Source organism: Talpa occidentalis, unplaced genomic scaffold (genome assembly GCF_014898055.3).
Source record: "Talpa occidentalis isolate TD23 unplaced genomic scaffold, MPIMG_talOcc4v2.1, whole genome shotgun sequence".
In the NCBI taxonomy this organism is placed as follows: Eukaryota; Metazoa; Chordata; class Mammalia; order Eulipotyphla; family Talpidae; genus Talpa; species Talpa occidentalis.
In genome coordinates this window covers 99,384,879-99,406,414 of record NW_026555331.1, presented here as the reverse complement: position 1 = coordinate 99,406,414, position 21,536 = coordinate 99,384,879, and the positions used below count along the sequence as shown (strand labels likewise).

Sequence of the window (21,536 nt, the reverse complement as noted above, 5' to 3'; positions counted from 1 at the left end):
CTCATATGATTGTTGTGAAGGCTAAATAAGATAATATACATCAAGTGCTAAGTATATCTTCTGGCTAAATATATCTTCTAAGTATATCAAGTATATACTTCTAAGTATATCAAGTGCTAAGTATATCTTCTTCCCCTAAATAGTAGTCTGGCCTATTCTAAGTCAAAAAAGGACTTTTTGGGTTGCCCAAAAGGACAGCAGGGAGAAGGATCAAGACTTCTAGGCTCTGAAAAGAGTGGTTCCAATAAAACAAACAAACAAGCAACAGCCCTAAACCCATCTTTCTGTACCTCAGTAGAGCAAAAAAAGCTTGTTGATGTGTGTTCTTTCCTAGATATACCTGTGCCAATTTTGGTCCTTTTGAATAAAGGAAACACTACTAAAAATGTATTTACATGAATTTCACAATTACCAATGCATTTTTTTTTTTATTTTGAGACAACTGCAAATAGTAACGATTTTTAGAACTACAGGGGAACTTACAAATCAATCGGCTTGTCTTCATTTTATAAATGAGGAAACTGAGGCAAGTAGAGTTATTTTCTAAGGTCAAGAAAAAAAAAAAAAAAAACTAAAATCTTTGTCTCATAGTCCAGGACAATGTGTCTCAAAGTGCTGTTCCCAAACCAGTAGCTACAGCATCACCTAATGCTGATGGAACTTGTTAGAGATGCATATTTTCCGGTCACACCCAAGACCTATGAAATCAGAAACTCCAGGGGTAGGGCACAGCAATCTGTGCCTTAGCATGCCTCTAGGTGATTATTTTTTTAACCTGTCTCAATATAAGGCCTTGCTATTCTAAGTACTGTCTGTGTACACCTCACCTGGAAGCTAGTTAGAAATGTACACAGGCTCTCAGACCCTGGGTCAACAAAACTCTGCAGTTTAATATAATGCCCAGGAACTCTGTATGCCCAATACTGCTAGTAAGTCTTCATCTAGACTAGCAGCTTCTTGGTTGGAACCCCTTGAGACTAAGTTGTCTACCAGGTTTAACACCATTTTCCATTTTTTGCCATCAGAACCCACTGACCCTAGTCTCTCCCCCAGAGGAGGTGCAAAACAAAAACCAACAATGAGAGTTCCACACATGTGCCAGAGCCTGCACAAAGAAGCCTCTATAAAGCCATTTAGGGTAAAAATCCTTTAATATAGAAATAATTATTGCCATTTTACCAGTAGGAAAAAAGTCTCAAAAAGTTGTTCCTCATCCAAGGTCATGCCATCACTAGATGGAAGAGTTAAGGTAAAATCTTTGCTCTTTGGGACCTTGTTCCAACATACCATGTGACACCAGTTTCCTATTTCCCACTGGACTAAGCACTCTGGCAATTATCTAAACCAGGATCTTCTCTGCTCTAAAGCTGATATTAATTTATAAAATCATAAGAAGTATAAGGGTGTCGGTGAATATAATATCTTGCATATTACCACTGATTAATGACAGCACTAGGACGATAAATGAGGTCAGTGCTTCTCAAACTACCTGTAGTGAAGGAATATTCTTTCCCCACCCCACCTATCAGATACCAGTACTTTTATAACATCTGATACAGTGAATTACTGGAAAGATAATTAAAAAATACACACAAAAGATAAGCCAAAATTGAAAAAAAATCAATAGCTGTAAAATTGCACTGAGTTGCTATAAAAATTTCTAAATGCTTATTCTTACTTTCTGTCCTTACATAGTTACAGATGAATACATGTTATATATTCATTCACTATATATATATACTATAGACTGGTATTGTTCTGGAAGTATGCTTTGAGTAGCAAGGAACTAGGCAATCTGCTAATGAAGATGAGGCACAGTCCCAACCAGTTTTAAATTACTATTAAATAAATAAAAGGTTATCTCTATGATGTTGTATTTACACCCATAGAAAGTTATGGAAGATCATTGATATTTTCCCTATGGCCAGCTTTAGGAAAATAAGAAACATTTCATTTTTTGGTGCATTCATTCATTCATTCATCCAGCTAACATTCAGTGATAATTATGTGCCAGATTCTTGGGATATAAAGCTGATGAAGACATGATAATATTTTAAACAATGCTATAAACCAACATTACCTCAATAAAAAAATTATTTTAAGTACAATGACTCTAACAAAAGAATAACATGGTCCCTATTTTTAGGTACTCATGGTTGTCGGTAATAATAATTTTCTGTCTGTATATTATATATTGATTTCTATATTTATATACCATTAAAATTGAAGTGGCTTAGTTTATACTAGAATGAGATAAAAATAAGGCCAATAAAAGATTTATGTTGTGTAGTATTTTATTAGCATCTCATTTTAATCTTGACTTTTCACAATAAGTTGTGGTGTAATTAAGATGGGGGTCATTGACATTTTAAACATGAGTAAACAGGCTCAGAAGGATTGCCTTATGTGTTCAATATTACAAAGCCCCTGTAAGGCAAAGCAAGGAGTCAAATTTAGGTTTGTTGCCTCCAAGCTGTGCTGTGTTCACAGCACCCTAGCCATGCTTGTTTTTCTTCCACAATTTTTCAGTCACTTTAATCCTGGGCTTACCTTTTGGATGCCAGCCCTTCCCCAAGCATCTTGACCTTATGACCCTCTACAGGCAACCAGACTCTCACTTGGGCTTCTATCTACATTTCTTCAGAGCTAAGGGATTTGTACTCTTTTTTTCAAGTTCAGATTTAACTGACCTCTATCCTATTCACTCTTGAGCTTACTCTATGCGGGATGACAGCACAACTACAAAATTTGAATATATGTCTCTGTTTAATAGTAACCAATAGCTAATTATTTCCTTTCTTTCTGGGGGAAGACCAGTTAAATTTATGAGATAGTAGAAGTTTGTCTTCATTACTTGTACTCTCTTGGTGCTGCATCTTCATCCCCAAACCAGTGATCCACAAATGGATACCTTTTTCTTCATTCCTTTAGGAAAATGCTCCCAGAGCATTCATTCATCTAAAGGTATAATATAATGGTGGCTAGCAACACAAAGCATTGGCTACATAGATGCATATTTTTGTGTTCTGTTCACTATTGCATTGCCATAACTCAGTATATATTTTTCATGTGGTAAGTGCTAAATATTTCTCAAAGAATTGTAACTAATTTATAATTTGGTAGGAGGAAACGTTTTTTTCTAAGTGGCTAACAGGAACAGAAAGGAAGATGTAAGCTTTCATCTTTTGCCTGGTACCATGTACAGAAGTCATATGCTTTTTATTTAATTTTTGCCTTAATTTAATTCATCACTTTGTCTTTGGTCTCACTTCCTTCCAGTCTTTTCTCTGCAGATCTGTTAGAATGATAGTACTAAAATTCATATCTGACCATGCCTCTTTCTTGCCTTAAATCTTTTCTGCGTATTTCTTTTGCCTTTAGTTTATAATCTAAGAACTTTGTCAGGTGATATTCACGGCAGTAGCATGGAAGCAGAAAGAAGTGAACAAATACAGGATTACAGAGGATGCAACTGATAGGAATTAGAATCCAATTGGATGAAGGGATTGAGAGGAAGAAAGGCTTGCTGATGATACTACAGATAGGGCTGGTAAGGAAAATAATGGAACAAGTCACATCATAAAAATGTCTGCTTATTTCTATGGTCCTCCTACTCAGACCCCCACTCTTTCTCAAAATATACAAAGTCCAAAGAAGCTCCTTAAAACTCATCTTTTAGGGGCCTCCCTGGTGGTGCAAGGAGTTAAGCAATGAACCATGAAGCAATCCGCAGCCTCTGCAGCACGAGTTCGATCCCCAGGCGGCCAGGGAGCAACCCACATGTCATGGCAGACCTCTCTTGTCTTGCCTGCTGCTCCCCTCAGCAGTGTATTTTGGTCAATCTGCCTGTTCTGTTCCCTACTCTGTCTCTGGTGAATCCTCTCACCACCACCACCACCCCTCACCATATCTCTGGCCTGTGCCCCAGCTCTTGTATGTATAAATAAATAAATCTTTTTAAAAAACCAAACTCATCTTTTAATATGGTAAAGAATTCAGGAATGATAAAAACATAGTTGTATAAATATATTAAAGGATAAAACCTTACCCAATGTTTGCCAGTTTTAGATACCTGATTTTCCCATTGTGAGGGTATTAAAAATCCTTAAAACTATAGGCTTTACATATTTTCTGTGTCAAAAGAGAAATGGATGGGCAAAAAGGTGATTTAGATGATGTGTCACTTCTTTCTGGATATTGGTTATGAGCAAAAGCCCAAAATGGAATGGGTGGTGGAAACTTCCAAGCATAGGAGCAAGGTCCTGGGCAACTGTCGGGACCAGGTAATAGGCATAGGGAGATACAGCCTGTGGGGCATAATGGCATGAGTCTGGCCCCAGACCTAGAGAGGTCCTCTCTATCTCTTATTAACTAGAAAACAAGTTACTTAACCTCTTTAAGCTATAGTTTCAACATCTATATAGTGAGTATCATAATAGCACATACTTCAGAGACCTATGGGTTAAGTAAGATTTTTCTCCATAAATGCTCAATAAATATTCACGATTACTGTAATAATTACATGACTTAATAGAAAAACCATGGTGGTCTCTATGGCATATGGGCAGGGTACTTAAACTCCCAAAGTGTTTAGGTCATCTAGAAAATACATATTTTTCAAGATTTTCATGTAAAATTTTTGTTTATTGTACACTTTACCTCACATTGATATAATTTAGAGAAAATAGACTTAGTTAATATCCTTTCCAAATAGAAAAAAAAGTTTTTTCACTGTGATTAGAATAATCAATAAAAGGGAGAACAGATTTTTGGGACAGTGGATTGCATTCCTATAAGATATGCCATGGAATGGGGAAGTGTTCCTCTGCTTATTTCCTCCTGTTCCAAATAGAAAGCAAATTTCTTCCCCCAGCTCATGGAGATAGTTACTGGGAAGCTAAGAGGGTTTATCTGAGATATTATGATTTTGGTTAAGTACTTTCTAAAACTCCAAGACTAGTTTCATTCTATAGAACAGTGGAGTCCATACATAAACTTGCTTCAGAATCTTCAGAGAGCTTGTAAAATTCAGATGCCTGAGCTTCAACCCACGGTGTCTGATACTTACGTCTGAGGCATGTTTAACAAATTCCCAAAAGTTTAACAAATTCCCGTGTTTAACAAATTCCCAATGATTCTGGTCAGGTGCCACACTTGAAGAACCATTTCTTTAGAACTGAGAGTTCATTCCCCAGCTAAAATGAGATTCATAGTATAGACATTTCTTGATGAGCCATTAACATTATTTAAAAAAATGTTCTTTTTTTCTTGCAACACCCTGCATTTATGGGCCTGCCATTTCAACCCACATTATCAACATGTCCCTGTACCCTTTCTCCTTCTTGGCAATTTAGTTTCTTCTACTTCTGCACCATGCTTCTGGAAATCTTCCCAACACTTTCTTTCTTTCTTTCTTTCTTTTTTTTTTTTGGTGAACACTTTGGCATGCTCTGTATTGCATTTTGCTTGCTCTGTCTGTATAGTAAGTTTTGCTTGTTTTTATAATTTGAATCCTCTCCTTTGCTCTTACTTTTGACCTAACAGTTTCTCCCCACAAAGTTCTTGCCTCTTATCTTGTATGCAAACAATCAATACAGCTAATAGAGTTAAATAATAGCATACTTCATTAGAATATGCTTACTATCCAGCATGCATCATTTTTAACCAAAAATAAAACTAAAAGACCAACATTTGCAATTGATATTTAAGCAATGAGTAATTAATTGACTTCTTTACCAATTTCATTAAAGATGTTGCTGCTTAGCTCACTTAAAAGATATTTATGCTGAAAATCTATTGAAATTTTTTGTTTTTTCCTACATTTTATTAATTTCCTGTTTTGGTGTTAGTGTAAACCTTAATTTAGAGTTATGGAAAATATAATATTAATATCAATTTTCAATACTGTCTCAACTGGATTTCCCATTGTGACCAAATTTGTTTTTTAATTTTTGGAATGGCTAAATATAGCTTTACAAATGTTGCTCAAATGTAAATACATAGTCAACTATGTATTTATAGCATAGTTGTATTTATAGTATATATGTATTTATAGGACAGTTGCATTTTTATTTATTACAACTGACATCTTCTTTACAGCTATAAGAAAATGAACAGCTTGCCATATTCATTAAAGAGAAACCATGGTGCATGTGTGTTTGTGTATATACATTGGCGTGCATCCTTAAAAATGCTACACCTTGCGGGCCTCCCTGGTGGGCACAAGGGGTTTAGCACAACACTACGAAGCAATCCGCAGCCTCTGCAGCATGATTTCAATCCCCGGCCGGCAAGGGAGCAACCTACATGGTGCAGCAGACCTCTCCTGACTTGCTTGCTGCTCCCCTCAGCAGTGTATTTCATACAGTCTGCCTGTTCTGTTTCCCACTTTGTCTCTGGTGAATCCTCTCACCACCCCCGTGCCTCTGGCCTGCACCCCAGTTCTTGTATGCCTAGATGAATAAATCTTTAAAAAATAATGCTACACCTTGCTACATTGTACTTAACCTCAATTATAATAACTAGTATATAATAAAATATGATTATCAATTTGTGTTCTGCTTCAGAAAAGTAAGCATTTAAGTTAGCTCCTCAGAATCAGGGCATAGGATTCCTTTCTATGGAAGTTGACAGGAAACAAATAAAAACTATATTTCAAAGGAAAATTATTGCAGAGGAGGATCTAATAAAATGGTTAAAAGAAGGGTAAAAATTGGTTGAAATTTGCCCTTAAATTACGAGGACATTCAGTTTTATCTAGTTGCTATAATTGCTTAGGAAAAACAAAAATTCAAATTAAATGGGAAGGTGAGAGAGCAATAAGTAAAGATGGCCAGCGGTTGAGAGGACTTGGCTACAAAAAAAGGAAAGGCAGAAAGACTTCAAATTCCCCTTTCTTCCTTTTTGGTTTATACTTCAGCTCTTTCATGATGAATTTTTTATGTATAAAATTTGAAAATTAATATTTTGATGATTATTAAACATTTCATATTATCTTAGCCATCAAATTTAGCTCAACTGTGCTAAACACAAAAATTTCCACATTAAATAACTTTTACACATGTGGAAAGACAAATGTTCCAGTGATATTCATTGAAATGTTGTTTGTAATAACATTTATTTATTAATATGTAGCTGATTATAAATTTTGTTTTACTCCACAAAAACAGACAATTATAAACCAGAGACATCCTGTGGGGGAGGAGGAGGGAGAAGGATCAGAAGGAGGGAGGGAGGAGCACAGAGGACTGTGGTGGTGGTACACAGGTACACTGGTGAAGGAAAGGCTAGGGGGACTACACTGGGGGGCGGAGGGGAAGCAAATATTGTTTAAAAATGAACAATGATGTAAAAATTAAAAAAATAAAAATAAATTTAGTTTTATTCCATCTGATGGAATATGATACAAACAACCTCACCTTGTGGACCTCCCTGGTGGCACAAGGGGTTAAGCACAACACTATGAAGCAATCTGCAGCCTCTGCAGCATGAGTTCGATCCCCAGCCGGCCAGGGAGTAACCCACATAGCACAGCAGACTTCTCCTGACTTGCCTGCTGCTTTCCCTTGCTGCAGAGGCCTGCAAGGTTATTAAAACAACCTCAATATGTATTGGTGTGGAATGATATCAAAGAGATATTAAGAAAACCACATGTTTATATTTCATTAACATACAATATCTAACATAAAATACCTCTGAAGAAGCTGGTTTAAGTGGCTGTGTTAGGGTAGGGTGTGATGTAGGGCAGGGAATCCAAGGTGAGAGGGGAATTTCACAACATTCTTTGTGGGAACTTTTGAATTTTAAACCCTAAACATCTACAGAAAATCCTCACTTAATATCATTGACAGGTTTTTGGAAAACTATGACTTTAAGCAAAACAACATATAAAGAAACCAGGTCCTTGAATAATGTCATTTCGTTTAACTTAAGTCAGAATTCCTTTTTTCTCATTACTGTTACAATGAAACAACATTGAATAGAATGAAATTATTTGAGGACCTGCTCTAGTTTATATTCAAATGAATTAAAAAAAATTTAAAAGCCCATGGAAATTAAAAAATAAACCTGAGACAAACTGGGTTAATGCAACTTACTTCAGTGACAAACTGGGTTAATCCAACTTATTTCAGTAACCCAAGAACTGAGAGTCTAAATCATTTACTTCTGATTATAATGAGAGGTAGTCTATACAGAAGGCATGAGTCTTATTCTAGGCCATGCAAACTCAGAGTCAGGAAAGTACTTACTGTTAACAATATTATTTCTTACACAGGCATTTGTAAAACTAAAATGCGCCCATTCTTTGCTTTTCCTGACATGCTTAATAAGTTTCAAGCCTGTATCTGTAAGGTAAAATAAAGGAAGCTTTGTAGCCATCATTAAATGTCCTCCCTGGAAGATTTATTGCCATAATTGTGACAGAGAAAATGATTTTTTTCCTTGGCAGCAAAAGTAGTCTTAAAAAGAAACTAGGTATTGTTTTTTCTTTTCCAAGCAAAGTATAGATACCCAAAAAATTACATGGTGTCACAGAGCATGCCATAGTTAGAAAAAATGATGCACTGCCTTTTCAGTCTTATTAAGAAAATTACACAGTTAACTCTTTGTATCTTTGAAGGATGTCTCTGTCTGATGAACTTTGTTATTAGAACAACATTCAGCTGGAAATTGTGTATTGAAACCAACTCATTTTGGAGTTTACAGAGTAGATTTTGGAATAAAACAGAAATGTCATAGCAATAGATAAAAGTTCTGCAACTATGACTGCACATTCCAAGGTTTTTTTAATTAGCTATTGGTGGAGAGAACAATAAAAAATGTAAAAAAATCTATACTCTACCAAGTGATTAACAAATGGGTTATTAATGTACTAAGGGAAGTCACCATGTCATTTTTTTACAGTGCTATCTGCACAAATTAGTATCATGGGGTACATGATAATCATTCATTTATTCACTACTCTCTCATTCTTCTGATTTGGATAGTTGGTCACCAACCCTGATCTCATTGTTAGCTGTTAAATTTTTATAATGTAAAATTCTATAGCTATATCTCTTTTTCTTTAAATATGTTAAAAAGAAAAATTTGGGGCCTCCCCTGGCTGGGCAGCGCTGGGCTGTGAAGCTGCCTGCAGCCTCTGCAGCACCAGTTCGATCCCCGGCCACTGGCGAGGGTCCCACATGGCGCGACAGACCTCTCTTGCCACGTCCGCTGCTCCCCTCAGCAGTGTACTTCGTCAGTCTGCCTGTTCTGTTCCCCGCTCTGGCTCTGGTGAATTCTCTCACCTTTCTGCGCTTCTGACTGTACCCAGTGCTTGTATAAGTAAATAAATAAATCTTTAAAAAAAAGTTTTAAAAAAATTTAAAAAAAAAAGAAAAATTTGAGAATTCTTATTGCTTCTTTCTGAAAAGTAACTACTTTTCCCCTTGTTCTTTGTGTTTTAAAAATTTTTTAGTGCTTATTTAGAATAATTTTGCCTAACTCATGGTAAATCATTTTGTATTGTGATTTTTCTTCAGCTCAGGAAATTTTCTTCTATTATATTTTTTCTATAGTTTCACTCATTATTGCTCTGGTCACTGCATTTGTAAAATAAGTCTGATCTCAAGTCTCTCATATTTTTTCACAGCTCTTTACCTATTTGCATTGTGGGAGTATCATCTCAAATGTGTTCTCCATTGTACAGATATGAATTTATAAATTATTTATGTGGTCTTTAACCAATATCAAAGCAAATTTACATTTTTCTGTCACATTTTTCCATGCTCTATTTTCCTATTTTAGCTGTGTCCATATCCCCGTATTTCCCTCAGATTTATCTTTCTGATGGTGGCCTGCTCTTCTTTCAAAGAGACTTGTTTTGAATTCTTTTGTGAGACCAAGTAGAAACTCTCTTATTTTTGCCAGCTTATTATAGGAGGAAGTCAGATATTTTCTTTAAAGTTTTAAGGCAAGATCCTCTTTTCCTTAACTGGCATTATTTATTAACATTTTCTTCACAATAATGATTTGCCAGATTACTTGAAGTATAGCAAAAGAAGATCACTTAAGAGGCAGAAAGGAAAAGGGGCGGAGCAACATGGCGGCGAGGAGACGCTGCGAGTAAGATCTCCCATTAAAAAAGTGAATAGGGAGGAAAAGCGGCAGGTCCCAGTGAGAACTGGGACACAGAAGATAAACGGGTGATGCCAGCGAACTGCCCGAAGAAGAAAGTGGCCATAAAAGAGGACCAGAAGGGAGGGAAGCGCAGAACCCTGCTCCCCTCCCCGCCCACAGAGGCGACACTCTCCGACCGGCAGAGAGGAGGAAACAACAAACCAAAACGGCCCACAAGAACAAACGACGCAGCAAGCGGGACTGTGCGTGGAAAGGAACTATTGCAGCCACCACACCCCGTGAACGGGAGCTGAGGCGAACCCTGCAGGATCCGCCACGGCGGTGAGTGAACGGCTCCGGGCGCCATTAGAGAAGAACAAAGACCCCGGGAGACGCGCACACAGCCCGGGCTGCCGGTAAGCCTGCGCGGGAAAGCGGCGCGCTTGGCGCGCTTGAAAAGCAAGTGCAGACCGGGATCGCAGCTGCCCAGGTCCCCGCGCCTGCGACCTAGGCTTGCGGGGAGACGACCTAGGCTTGCGGGGAGACGCGCGGAGGTCCTCACTGAGGTGAAGGTCCCTCCCTGAGTGAGCAGGAACCAGGCGCCCAGGCACGGGAGCGGTGCAAAAGGCGCCATTCCCGCGCCACTGAACTGGGCTACAGCCCGCATCCTGGAACTGAGGGCTTTGAACTGAGACCCGGGGCACCAAAATTCGGGGCGTGGTTTCTCCACGACGGTGGGGCACAAGGCAGACACAGCACCCCAAAGCTGTTGAGGTGTACCCTACCATTCCCGCTCTGTTCTCTGTCCCACGGGGGGGGAGGCGAAAAACAGCCCCCCAAGGACAATAGGAGAGATCTCTGGCGCCACCTAGCGACCAGGAAAAAAAAAAAAGTCACTAACACCCTATAAAACAGGACATTTCTTAAGACTGCTTGAAAAGGGCAGAAGGTTTCTGGAGGACCCAGTGGCCAGCCGGGAAGTTATTCCACGCCAGGCCCCTTCCGACCAGCAGTCTGAGCCCACAGAGGGAGCAGGCACCCACGTCCGGGGCAGACCGGGTGCGCAGAAGAGTGTGCCTGAAACCGGAGGCGCAGGGACTGCATCCCGCTTCGCCATTTGAGAACAGGGACATTTCTTCAGTAAAAACTGCCTAAAACCAGCAGAAAGCTCCCCCAGAAGACAGAGATGGCTCCTGGAAGAGCCAGAGGGGAGCGGAGAAGTTCACCCAAGATGTCAGTCAGTCCGAGCAACACAGTGTCCCAACGTATACGACAAATTAGAAAACAGACAGTAGGGAGTAGAAGAACCACACGCAACCTAACAACTCCTCAGGAAAGAAGCACACCACAAAAAGAAAACCACTCCCCAGATTGCAACGACAGCAACTTGGAAGAACTTCTGAGCCTTCCAGAAAGAGAATTTAAAATTGCCATGATTAAAAAAGTGATAGATCAGAAGAAGGAAATTGAGTCCCTAAAGAGGGAAGTAAGAGAAATGCAGGAGATCAAAGAATTAATGGAGGAACTAAAGAACTCTGGGAAAAGCAATGAAAGCAGAATAGATGAAATGGAAGAACGAATAAGTAATCTTGAAGACACAGAAATAAAAAGAACCAAAACAGAAAAGGAAAGAGAAGTACGAAGGAAAAAGAATGAAGAAAGACTTCGGGAACTATCTGACTCCATGAGGAAAGGAAATATAAGAGTTATAGGAATTCCAGAAGGAGAGGAGAGAGATGTAGGAACAGAGAAAATATTCATGGATATAATTGAAGAGAACTTCCCAAATGAGAAGAAGGAGCTGAAAATTGATATACAAGAAGCAAGAAGAACACCAAACTTCCACGACGAAAGGAAAAACACAGCAAGACACATAATAGTAAAGCTCCCACGAATCCAGGACAAGGAAAAAAATAATGAAGCTGACAAGAGGGAAGAAACAGATAACATTCAAAGGAAAACCAATCAGGCTGACATCAGACTTCTCTGAAGAAACACTACGGGCAAGGAGAGAGTGAGGGACATAGTCAACAGACTCCAAGAAAACAGATGCCAACCAAGAATACTCTATCCCGCAAAGCTCTCCTTCCTCTTTGAAGAAAGAATATGGACCTTCCCAGACAAACAGAAACTCCGGAATTTCATTGCAACTAAACCCCCACTCCAAAAAATACTACAAGGAATCCTAAAGCCAGACCTCAGAGGGACGAATAACAACGAAAGAAGACCAAAAAAAAAAAAAGTTATTAAAAGAATAAATAAATAAAATCAAGGAAAGACAAACATAATGGCAAATACAGATGCTAACATATCAATATTAACTCTAAATGTAAATGGACTAAACTCTTCAATAAAAAGACACAGAGTTGCAGCCTGGATTAAGAAACAAAACCCAACCTTTTGCTGTCTCCAGGAAACACATTTAGCTACAAAAGATAAAAATAGGCTCAAAGTCAAAGGATGGAAAACAATCCTACAAGCAAATGGGCAAAAAAGAAAGCAGGAACAGCTATACTTATATCAGATAAAACAGACTTCAAACTCAAAAAAATAAAAAGAGACCCCAATGGTCACTACATTATGATTAAGGGGACAATACTTCAAGAAGAAATAACACTCATTAACATATACTCACCAAACGAAAGAGCACCAAAATATATCAGACAACTGTTGTCCTCTCTGAAACAGACATCAGAGAAACACATATGTAGTGGGAGACTTCAACACACCACTATCAACAATGGATAGATCAACAAGACAAAAAATAAGTAAAGAAACTAAAGCTCTAAATAAGGACCTAGAGCATTTGGGCTTAACAGACATCTATAGAACTAAACCCCAAAAAACGGAGTACACATTTTTCTCAAGCGCACACGGATCATTCTCCAGGATCGATCACATACTGGGGCACAAGACAAACATCAACAGATACACCAAGATTGAAATCATACCAACCATCTTTTCTGACCACGAAGGCATCAAACTAGAATAAATCATAAAAAGAAGGCAAGGAACTATCCTACCTCATGGAGATTAAAAGCCACACTACTGGAAGACCACTGGACTAACGAGGAGATCAAAGAAGAAATTAAAAATTCTTTGAATTGAATGACAAGGAGGACACCAATATCCTAAATGTATGGGATGCAGCAAAAGCAGTAATAAGAGGAAAATATATAGCAATAGAAGCTCACATCAAAAAACAAGAAAGAACTCAAAGAAACAACCTAATCTCGAAGCTCAAAGATCTAGAAAAAGAACAACAAAAAAACCCAGAACCAGTAGAAGAAAAGAAATAAAAAACCAAAGCAGAAATAAATGAAATTGAAACTAAAAAAACAATCCAAAAGATCAATGAAACCAAGAGCTGGTTCTTTGAAAAATAAATAAAATAGACAAACCCTAGCCAGGCTCACAAAGGAAAAAAGGGAGAAAGCACAAATACACAGAATCATAAATGAAAGAGGAGAAATCACAACGGACACAGCAGAAATCAAAAGAATAATCAGTAACTACTATGAACAGTTATATGGAAACAAGTTCAACAATCTAGAGGAGATGGACAAATTCCTACAACTCTACAATCACCCAAAGCTAGATAAAGAAGAAATAGAACACCTAAACAGACCAATTACAAGCAGCGAAATTGAAATGGTAATTAAAACCTCCCAAAAACAAAAGCCCAGGACCTGATGGATTTACAAATGAATTCTACCAAACATTCAGAGACGAATTAGTGCCTATCCTTCACAAACTCTTCCAAAAAATTGAGAAGGAAGGGGCAATACCAAACATGTTCTATGAAGCCAATATTACACTAATACCAAAACCGAATAAGGACAACACAAAAAAGGAAAACTACAGGCCAATCTCCCTAATGAACACTGATGCAAAAATCCTCAATAAAATTTTAGCTATCAGAATCCAACAATGTATCCATAAGATAATTCACCACGACCAAGTTGGATTCATTCCAGGGGCACAAGGATGGTTTAACATCCGAAAATCAATCAACGTTATCCAACACATCAACAAAAAGAAATATAAAAACCATATGATAATATCAATAGATGCTGAGAAAGCTTTCGACAAAGTGCAACACCCATTCATGATAAAAGCCCTTGAAATCTTGGATACAATACATACCTCAACATCATAAGGCCATCTATGACAAGCCAACAGCCAGTATCATTCTCAATGGTGAAAAGCTGAAAGCAATTCCATTAAGATCTGGAACAAGACAAGGATGTCCACTCTCACCACTGCTTTTCAATATAATACTGGAAGTCCTAGCCAGGGCAATAAGACAAGAGAAAGACATCCAAGGAATCCAAATAGGAAAAGAAGAAGTCAAACTATCACTATTTGCAGATGATATGATAATATACATAGAGAACCCCAAAATCTCCACAGAAAAACTAATTCAACTCATCAATCAATTCAGTAAAGTGGCAGGATACAAAATCAACACGCAAAAGTCAGTAGCCTTCCTATACACAAACAATAAATCTGAAGAAGAAGAAATCAAAAAAACCACCCCTTTTATTATCGAAACAAAAAAAATCAATATTTGGGAATAAATCTAACAAAAGAGGTAAAGGACCTATACAAAGAAAACTATAAAACACTGTTAAAAGAAATAGAAGAAGACACAAAGAAATGGAAAGACATCCCTGCTCATGGATTGGAAGAATAAACATTATTAAATGGCCATCCTACCAAAAGCAATATACAGATTCAATGCTATTCCAATCAAAATCTCAATGGCATTCTTCAAAGAAATAGAACATTATTGATGAAATTCATATGGAATCACCAAAAACCCCGAATAGCCAAAGCTCTACTGAAAAAAAAAGAAGGAAATGGAGGCATCACACTCCCAGACTTCAAACTATACTACAAAGCCATAATCATCAAAACTGCATGGTATTGGAACAAGAACAGACATATAGACCAATGGAATCGAATAGAAAATCCAGAAATAAACCCACAGATTTATGGTCAACTAATCTTTGACAAAGGAGCAAAGACTATGCATTGGAGCAAAGAAAGTTTGTTCAATAAATGGTGCTGGGAAAACTGGGTCGCTACATGCAAAAGAATGAAGCTTGACCACTACCTCACACCATACACAAAATCAACTCAAAATGGATTAAAGAACTAAACATAAGACCTGAAACCATAAAATACATAGAAGGAAATATAGGCGAAACACTACGGGATTTGCACATCAAAGACATCTTTACAGACACATCACCCAAAGCAGTGATAGTGAAGAGAAAGATAAACAGCTGGGACTACATCAAATTAAAGAGCTTCTGCACAGCAAAAGAGACAATAACAAAAACAAAGAGAAACCCCACCAACTGGGAGAACATTTTTGCACCCAACACTAATGATAAAGGACTGATCACAAAAATCTGCAAAGAGCTGATGAGACTCAGCAACAACAAAGAAAATAATCCAGTCAAAAAATGGGCAGAAGAGCTAAAAAGAAACTTCTCTGAAGAGGAAATGCAAATGGCCAACAGACATATGAAAAATGTTCAACATCCCTTGTAATCAGGGAAATGCAAATCAAAACTACCATGAGATACCATCTCACACCAGTGAGAATGGCACATATTAAAAAAACTAGCAACAACAAATGTTGGCGAGGATGTGGAGAAAAAGGAACTCTTGTGCACTGTTGGTGGGAGTGCAAACTGGTCCAACCACTATGGAGAGCTGTGTGGAGATTTCTGGACCTACTAAACATAGAGCTTCCATATGATCCAGCAATTCCACTCCTAGGTATTTACCCAAAGGACACAGAAACATCAATTCCAAAGAGCACCTGCACTCCTATGTTTATAGCAGCACTGTTTACAATAGCTAAGCTTTGGAAACAACCCAAATGCCCAAAAATAGATGACTGGATCAAGAAGATGTGGTACATATATACCATGGAATATTACTCAGCATTCAAAAAAGATAAACACATGCAATTTGCAGCAACATGGATGGCACTGGAAGGGATCATGCTCAGCGAAATAAGCCAAAAAGAAAAAGAAAAATACCGGATGGTCTCACTCATAGCAGGAATCTAGAAAACTTAAATAAGGGACCAGGAAATGAATATAAGAAAGTGAAAATCAAAATCAACAAAAAACTATGAACCAGAGACACTTTTTGGGGGGGGGGCGGGAGGGGAAGGATTGGGGTCAGAATGGGGCGTTTGCAATTGTATGGGGAATATAAAATAAAATTTAATATTTAAAAAAAAAAAAAAAAGAGGCAGAAAGACCTTAAATAGATCTAAAGATAAAGCTAATATAAAACCTACCCTGAAATCCCATTCTTTGGCATTAGCAGATACATATTTGAACCATCTTTATAAGCAACAAATGGCAATATACCAGCCATAAAAGACAAACAAGAATAATTGTTATGAGAAGTTCAGTTCCTCCAGATGCTAAAATGAGGAAGAAATTTTACATAAGGTCCAGCATACCTGGTATTCTGTGCAACATAGTAATCACTGTCCTTAACAAGACTTGGAAGAGAGGTACTGACCAGTTTCAAATAACTAATGACATAGGATAATATTTTAATCCAAAGGAAATTCAAGTATTAGAGTATGTGGAAGGTTGCATGAATTTCATTCATAGTCTTTGAGTGATTATCCAAAATTTTTCTTCCTTCAGTTAAACTTTTGCTGAATATTGGGCAAATGTGATTTTGAGATTGTTTTCTTTGGCATTATATGAATAGTGATTGTTCTGTTCCTAAATGAATTTATTTAAATTTAATTTAGAACTACACCTTAATAAAATGTCCGACCAGAAGAAGGGTTAATACTCTTGTGAAATTACTGGAGCCAAACAGAAAAACATGATTTTAAAAAGGCACATAAAATAATTTGATTGTCACACACAGAATTACCTAGGAGTCAATGCATTACTCGTGATCAGAATAAAGTTTCTTCTTAGAAATAATTTATCCTCACTTTAATGCACACACAAATGGGAACAGAAACTCCAAATTTCTACTCGTAGAAGTTGACTATAGCAATTTTATCATGGGAATTTTTTTAATTGATTAAACATTTTTACTTTCTTACATTGTTGTACAATATTTGATTTCTCTCCTCAGATAAATCTCCCATCACTACATCACCTGTGAACTGTCACCATAGTCTCTTGTGCTCTTCCCTCCCCTATTTTGACCCCTCTCTTTCCTCCTCCCCTGCTGTATGCTTCAGATCTATAGTTTGCCTGCAAGTTTTATCTTTTTTTTTTTTAACCCTTGTTCAGTTTCCCTATATTCCTAGTATAAGTGAAACCATCTGATATTTTTCTTTTTCCTTCTGACTTTTTTGACTAAGCATATTCCTTTCTAGCTTCATCCACAGCATGGATTTTTTAAAGGCAGATGTACTCAAATACTCAACTGCAGACATAACACATCTCAATAAAGTATTCAGAATCCATTACTTTGAGCAATACTACTTCCTGTTGTGTTCTCTAAAAAACTGTTACCTAAATAAATACAAAACTGAGTTGATTATTAAACTAAAACTTGGAAGTATTATAAAAATAAGTTTTTAGCTTTAAAATGAGCACCATTTGAAGAAATAATCAGATGGGAGAGCCAGGTGTCCATAATGGACACACTTTAACCATTTCTGAGATAATCTCTTTTGTATATTTGAAAATTCTCATATTTTGCCTCCTATAAGAGATTCTTTCCAAAGCATTTAAGGCAATAGTTGAAATGGATTTGAAACCAAGATAATCCTGCTTGCAAAGGTAGTGGGAAAAATCATCCTATATGTTCTCCCACAGAAAAAAAGATAGACAAATCAATTGCGGAAAAAAGAAAAAGTTTCACTGTGTGAAACTAAAATAAATGAGTAATCTTTAAAGGATACTGTGAAGCCTGTGGGGATAGTGGTGATGAAGTTAGACTGGTTGGAATGATTACTAGACTCTCCCACTGGCAGTTCCTTGAGTATCTATAGAGCTAACAGCTAAGGGGGGGTTTCCCCAAGAGAGAAGCCTAAGCTATTTTGCTCAACAGGGCAATCTCAAATTGCACCATCAGGAAATCTCAACTATTTTATCACAATTATTCTGGAGTGGTCCTCCTAAAAAACAAACAAACAAACAAACAAACAAACAAACAAACAAAAGGTCTGTTTCTTCCCTAAAACGGGGTGTGTGTGTGTGTGTGTGTGTGTGTGTGCACATGTGTGTGTATGTGTATGTGTGTGACTTAACACAATACCTGGCAAATTTTTCATACCTTTTTAAGTGTCAGTGCAAAATATGGTAAAAGGCATCCAAATGCAATCCAATTATCCCTTTCCCTTGCCAATAGAAAGATTGTTCTGGTGTAGATCTGACCCTTGTGACAAATCAGAATGAAATGATGCACTTTAAGGTGAATCTTCTTGGCTGGGAACATATAAGCCTGTGAATTCTTGGAGGGACTGATGAGGGCTACAGCTCAAAGAGTGCTTCTACAGCCAAAGATGCTGCTGCTTAAGGGTGTATTTCAACACTGTGAACGTCATTCCCATTATGTGACAAGATGACAAATAATATCCAATGAACCACAACACATAAAAAGGAAAAATAACATTTTCTCACCTTGGGAGGGCTTGAAAGGTCCATCTAGCTGCAGACACCAGCTTCTATTATTTTGCCAAGATGTTTTCAACCTGGGATGGGTTCAAAGAGTAGAATACTAATTAAGAAGGAGATTGAGATAAAATAAGAGTTTTGTTAGAGGCTAATATGGGTAAAACAAGATGGACTTCGATAAAATATTCTTAGCCCTTTTTTTGAAAGGGCGCTTCTGGACTCTTCTTTTTTACATCTGTTTTTAAGTAGGTAAATAGGTGAAACATTTTTCTACAAAACAACCTCCCAAAATACAGAAGGTGAAGCAGCGCTCTAATAAGCACAGGCCTCTAAACATCTGGTTCTCAGTCCTAACCCTGTCTGGGTATCACTTTCAAGAAGATCATTTTTTTATTGTTTCTTCAGGCTGAGACTAGATAAGAACTTACCATCTATATGATCAATAGTCATTTTGTAAGTCAGCTCCACTTATGGATGCAAGCACGCACAGCCAATCTGCTGTCAGTCAATTGAGCTGTCCCCTTAAACATGCAGGCTTGACTGAGTAATTTAGTTTTTCACAGTCTGATCAAACAAATATCATCCAGAATGGCTATTTTCTCCCACTTGGGGCTGTTTGTTTAAGTTCAACAAGTGTCAGGGGAATTTAATGAACCATGTGGTAGCAAAATCAGTTAAGTGAGTGATTCTTTCTTTGATGTCCCTGTTCTTACAAGGGCATTAGTAGATGTCAGACTAAATTTTGAGGACAGGGCTGTCAACGTATATTCTAGTTAAAAAAAAAAAAGCAAAAGCAAAAAAACACAATTCTCTATTCTTTAGGAACTCTGATTTTAAAATATAATCATCAGTTCCTATGCGAGTTCTACCTCTGAAGATAACTTACAGAACAATATTCATATTCATGGAATGATTTCATTTTGGCTGTTTGGAGGGATCAGACATTGATGTTTTAACTCTGGAGGTCTCATTTTGTGATTCTACAGATAAAAAGAAGTTCATATAAAGAGGGAGAATAAAAGTTCACACTTTGGAGCATCATGTTTTGCCTACTGTAGAAAGTTCATTTGTCATCAGAGCTTCCAGCCTACATATACATTGTTGGCTCTGTGTTACATCTTTGTGATAGGTACTAAAACCTACAAAACACTTTGGAATTCCAAAGCCAAAATTACAGGCACGGAGAAGTACTGATTAAATACACAGGCTCCGGACCATAATGTCATGTTCCTATCTTGCATTTACCCACCATCTATTAGTCATTTGACTTTGAGTGAATTACTCAACCCTTTTGAATCTCTGTATTTGCAGCTATAAAAAGGGGATAATAACAGCTATGCCTTAAAGGAGTGATATGAGGATCAATTGAACTAATATACACACTACCTAGCACACTGCCTATCACATCGTGGTAACTCAATAAATGATAACCACAACTCAGAGATGTAACAAGTGATCTTTGGGAATGTAACACTTGCTGAAGTCTTCATTCTCATCCATGAGAAGTAAGAAAAACCAACTTGATTAAGGGTCTGATTCCCTGATTTCTATATCTCCCTTTGCTTGCCTTTTTTCATCCTTTCATCACTGCATAATTCTCAACACAATCCAGTTTAAGACAATTCTGCTAGAGGAGAGGCAGAGAAGAATGGGAAGACAGTGTGCTCCCCATGAAGACTAGCAGAGCGAACAAATAAATAAAAAGAAACCTGTCATCTGGCTTAGTGCAGAATGTTTAGTAGGGGACTTGGTATAAGTTGAAATGTAGTTTTATGTGAGATATCAGTTATCATGATTTTCTTGATAATAATTAATATGGAACATTAAGAGGTGAAGAGAGGCATGTGTGTGCATATGCCTAACGCTCTATGCAAGCACACGTTTTTGTGCACACATGCACACAATTTCCTTCTGACATTAATCCCTGTACAGTTACAATAAATTCTGCCTTCAAAATCCTGCATGACATAGCTCGGAAAAGGACACAGTTCCTAGACAAATGTCTGAGGCACCGACAGCAGTCCCTGGACTCAAACATTGACTTGCTGGTGTTCTGCCATCTTCTATAAAGATCATGTCCTCTGCTTCAGTGATAGAGAAATCTCCAAAGAAGGGGTTAGTTAAAAATGAGTATTTTAGTAAAAATACTTGCTATTCCTCTGTCACCGCCTGAGATAGGAAGATGTGGAGTCAATTTAGTGAGCTTCAATTGCAGCTGACTTTGGAAGGAATAATATACTCATGTCTCTCTAGATGCATATCGAGTAGGGAAGCTCTCTCCAGGGCTGCGATTTTACAGATTGCAACCTGATCAGATTTCCTAACACAGAATGTCCCCTTAAAACAGGGAGAGGTTACTCCTTAGATGTGGGGAGATCAGTGATTTAACGGCTTCCAATTCATTTCTAAAACATATGTGGGAGGTTCTCCAATTTCATAATTTCCTTGTCAACCTTGACACTACTCGATGCCTAAAATGCCACCACAAAACCTGCATCCGAAAGTAATTTTCTTTGAAGCCACAAATTTGGCATGAAGGAATTAAACTGGCTGAGGTGGGGTGTAGTTGGGAAGAGACAGTGCAGTCAAATACCCTCTTCACAGTTTTCTGTGGCGCTGGTCTCAGAAATCTTGCACAAACCTTGAACAATCCTTTGGTGTTCAGCAACATGGTCAGATGTCCTATACTAGCTTTGATGCCTCTGATTGCTCAGACCATTGAAGAATGTCAATTCCAGGCAGAAGACAGGAAAGGACTTTGCAACTCATAAGGAATGAGGAAAGAACGAAACCCTTCAATTGCTCTTAGGC

General features: G+C 37.6%; 1 long non-coding RNA gene across 10 annotated transcripts in view; it reads right to left on the bottom strand.

The window, feature by feature from the left end:
• The window catches only part of LOC119248466 (uncharacterized), a 495,811-nt gene that overhangs the window by 119,483 nt on the left and 354,792 nt on the right, over window positions 1-21,536 (bottom strand). For all 10 annotated transcript variants that reach the window (XR_008550761.1, XR_008550755.1, XR_008550757.1 and 7 more), the window contains one exon: window positions 18,732-18,802. This is a non-coding gene — a long non-coding RNA (uncharacterized LOC119248466). The remainder of the gene's footprint in view (window positions 1-18,731; window positions 18,803-21,536) is intronic.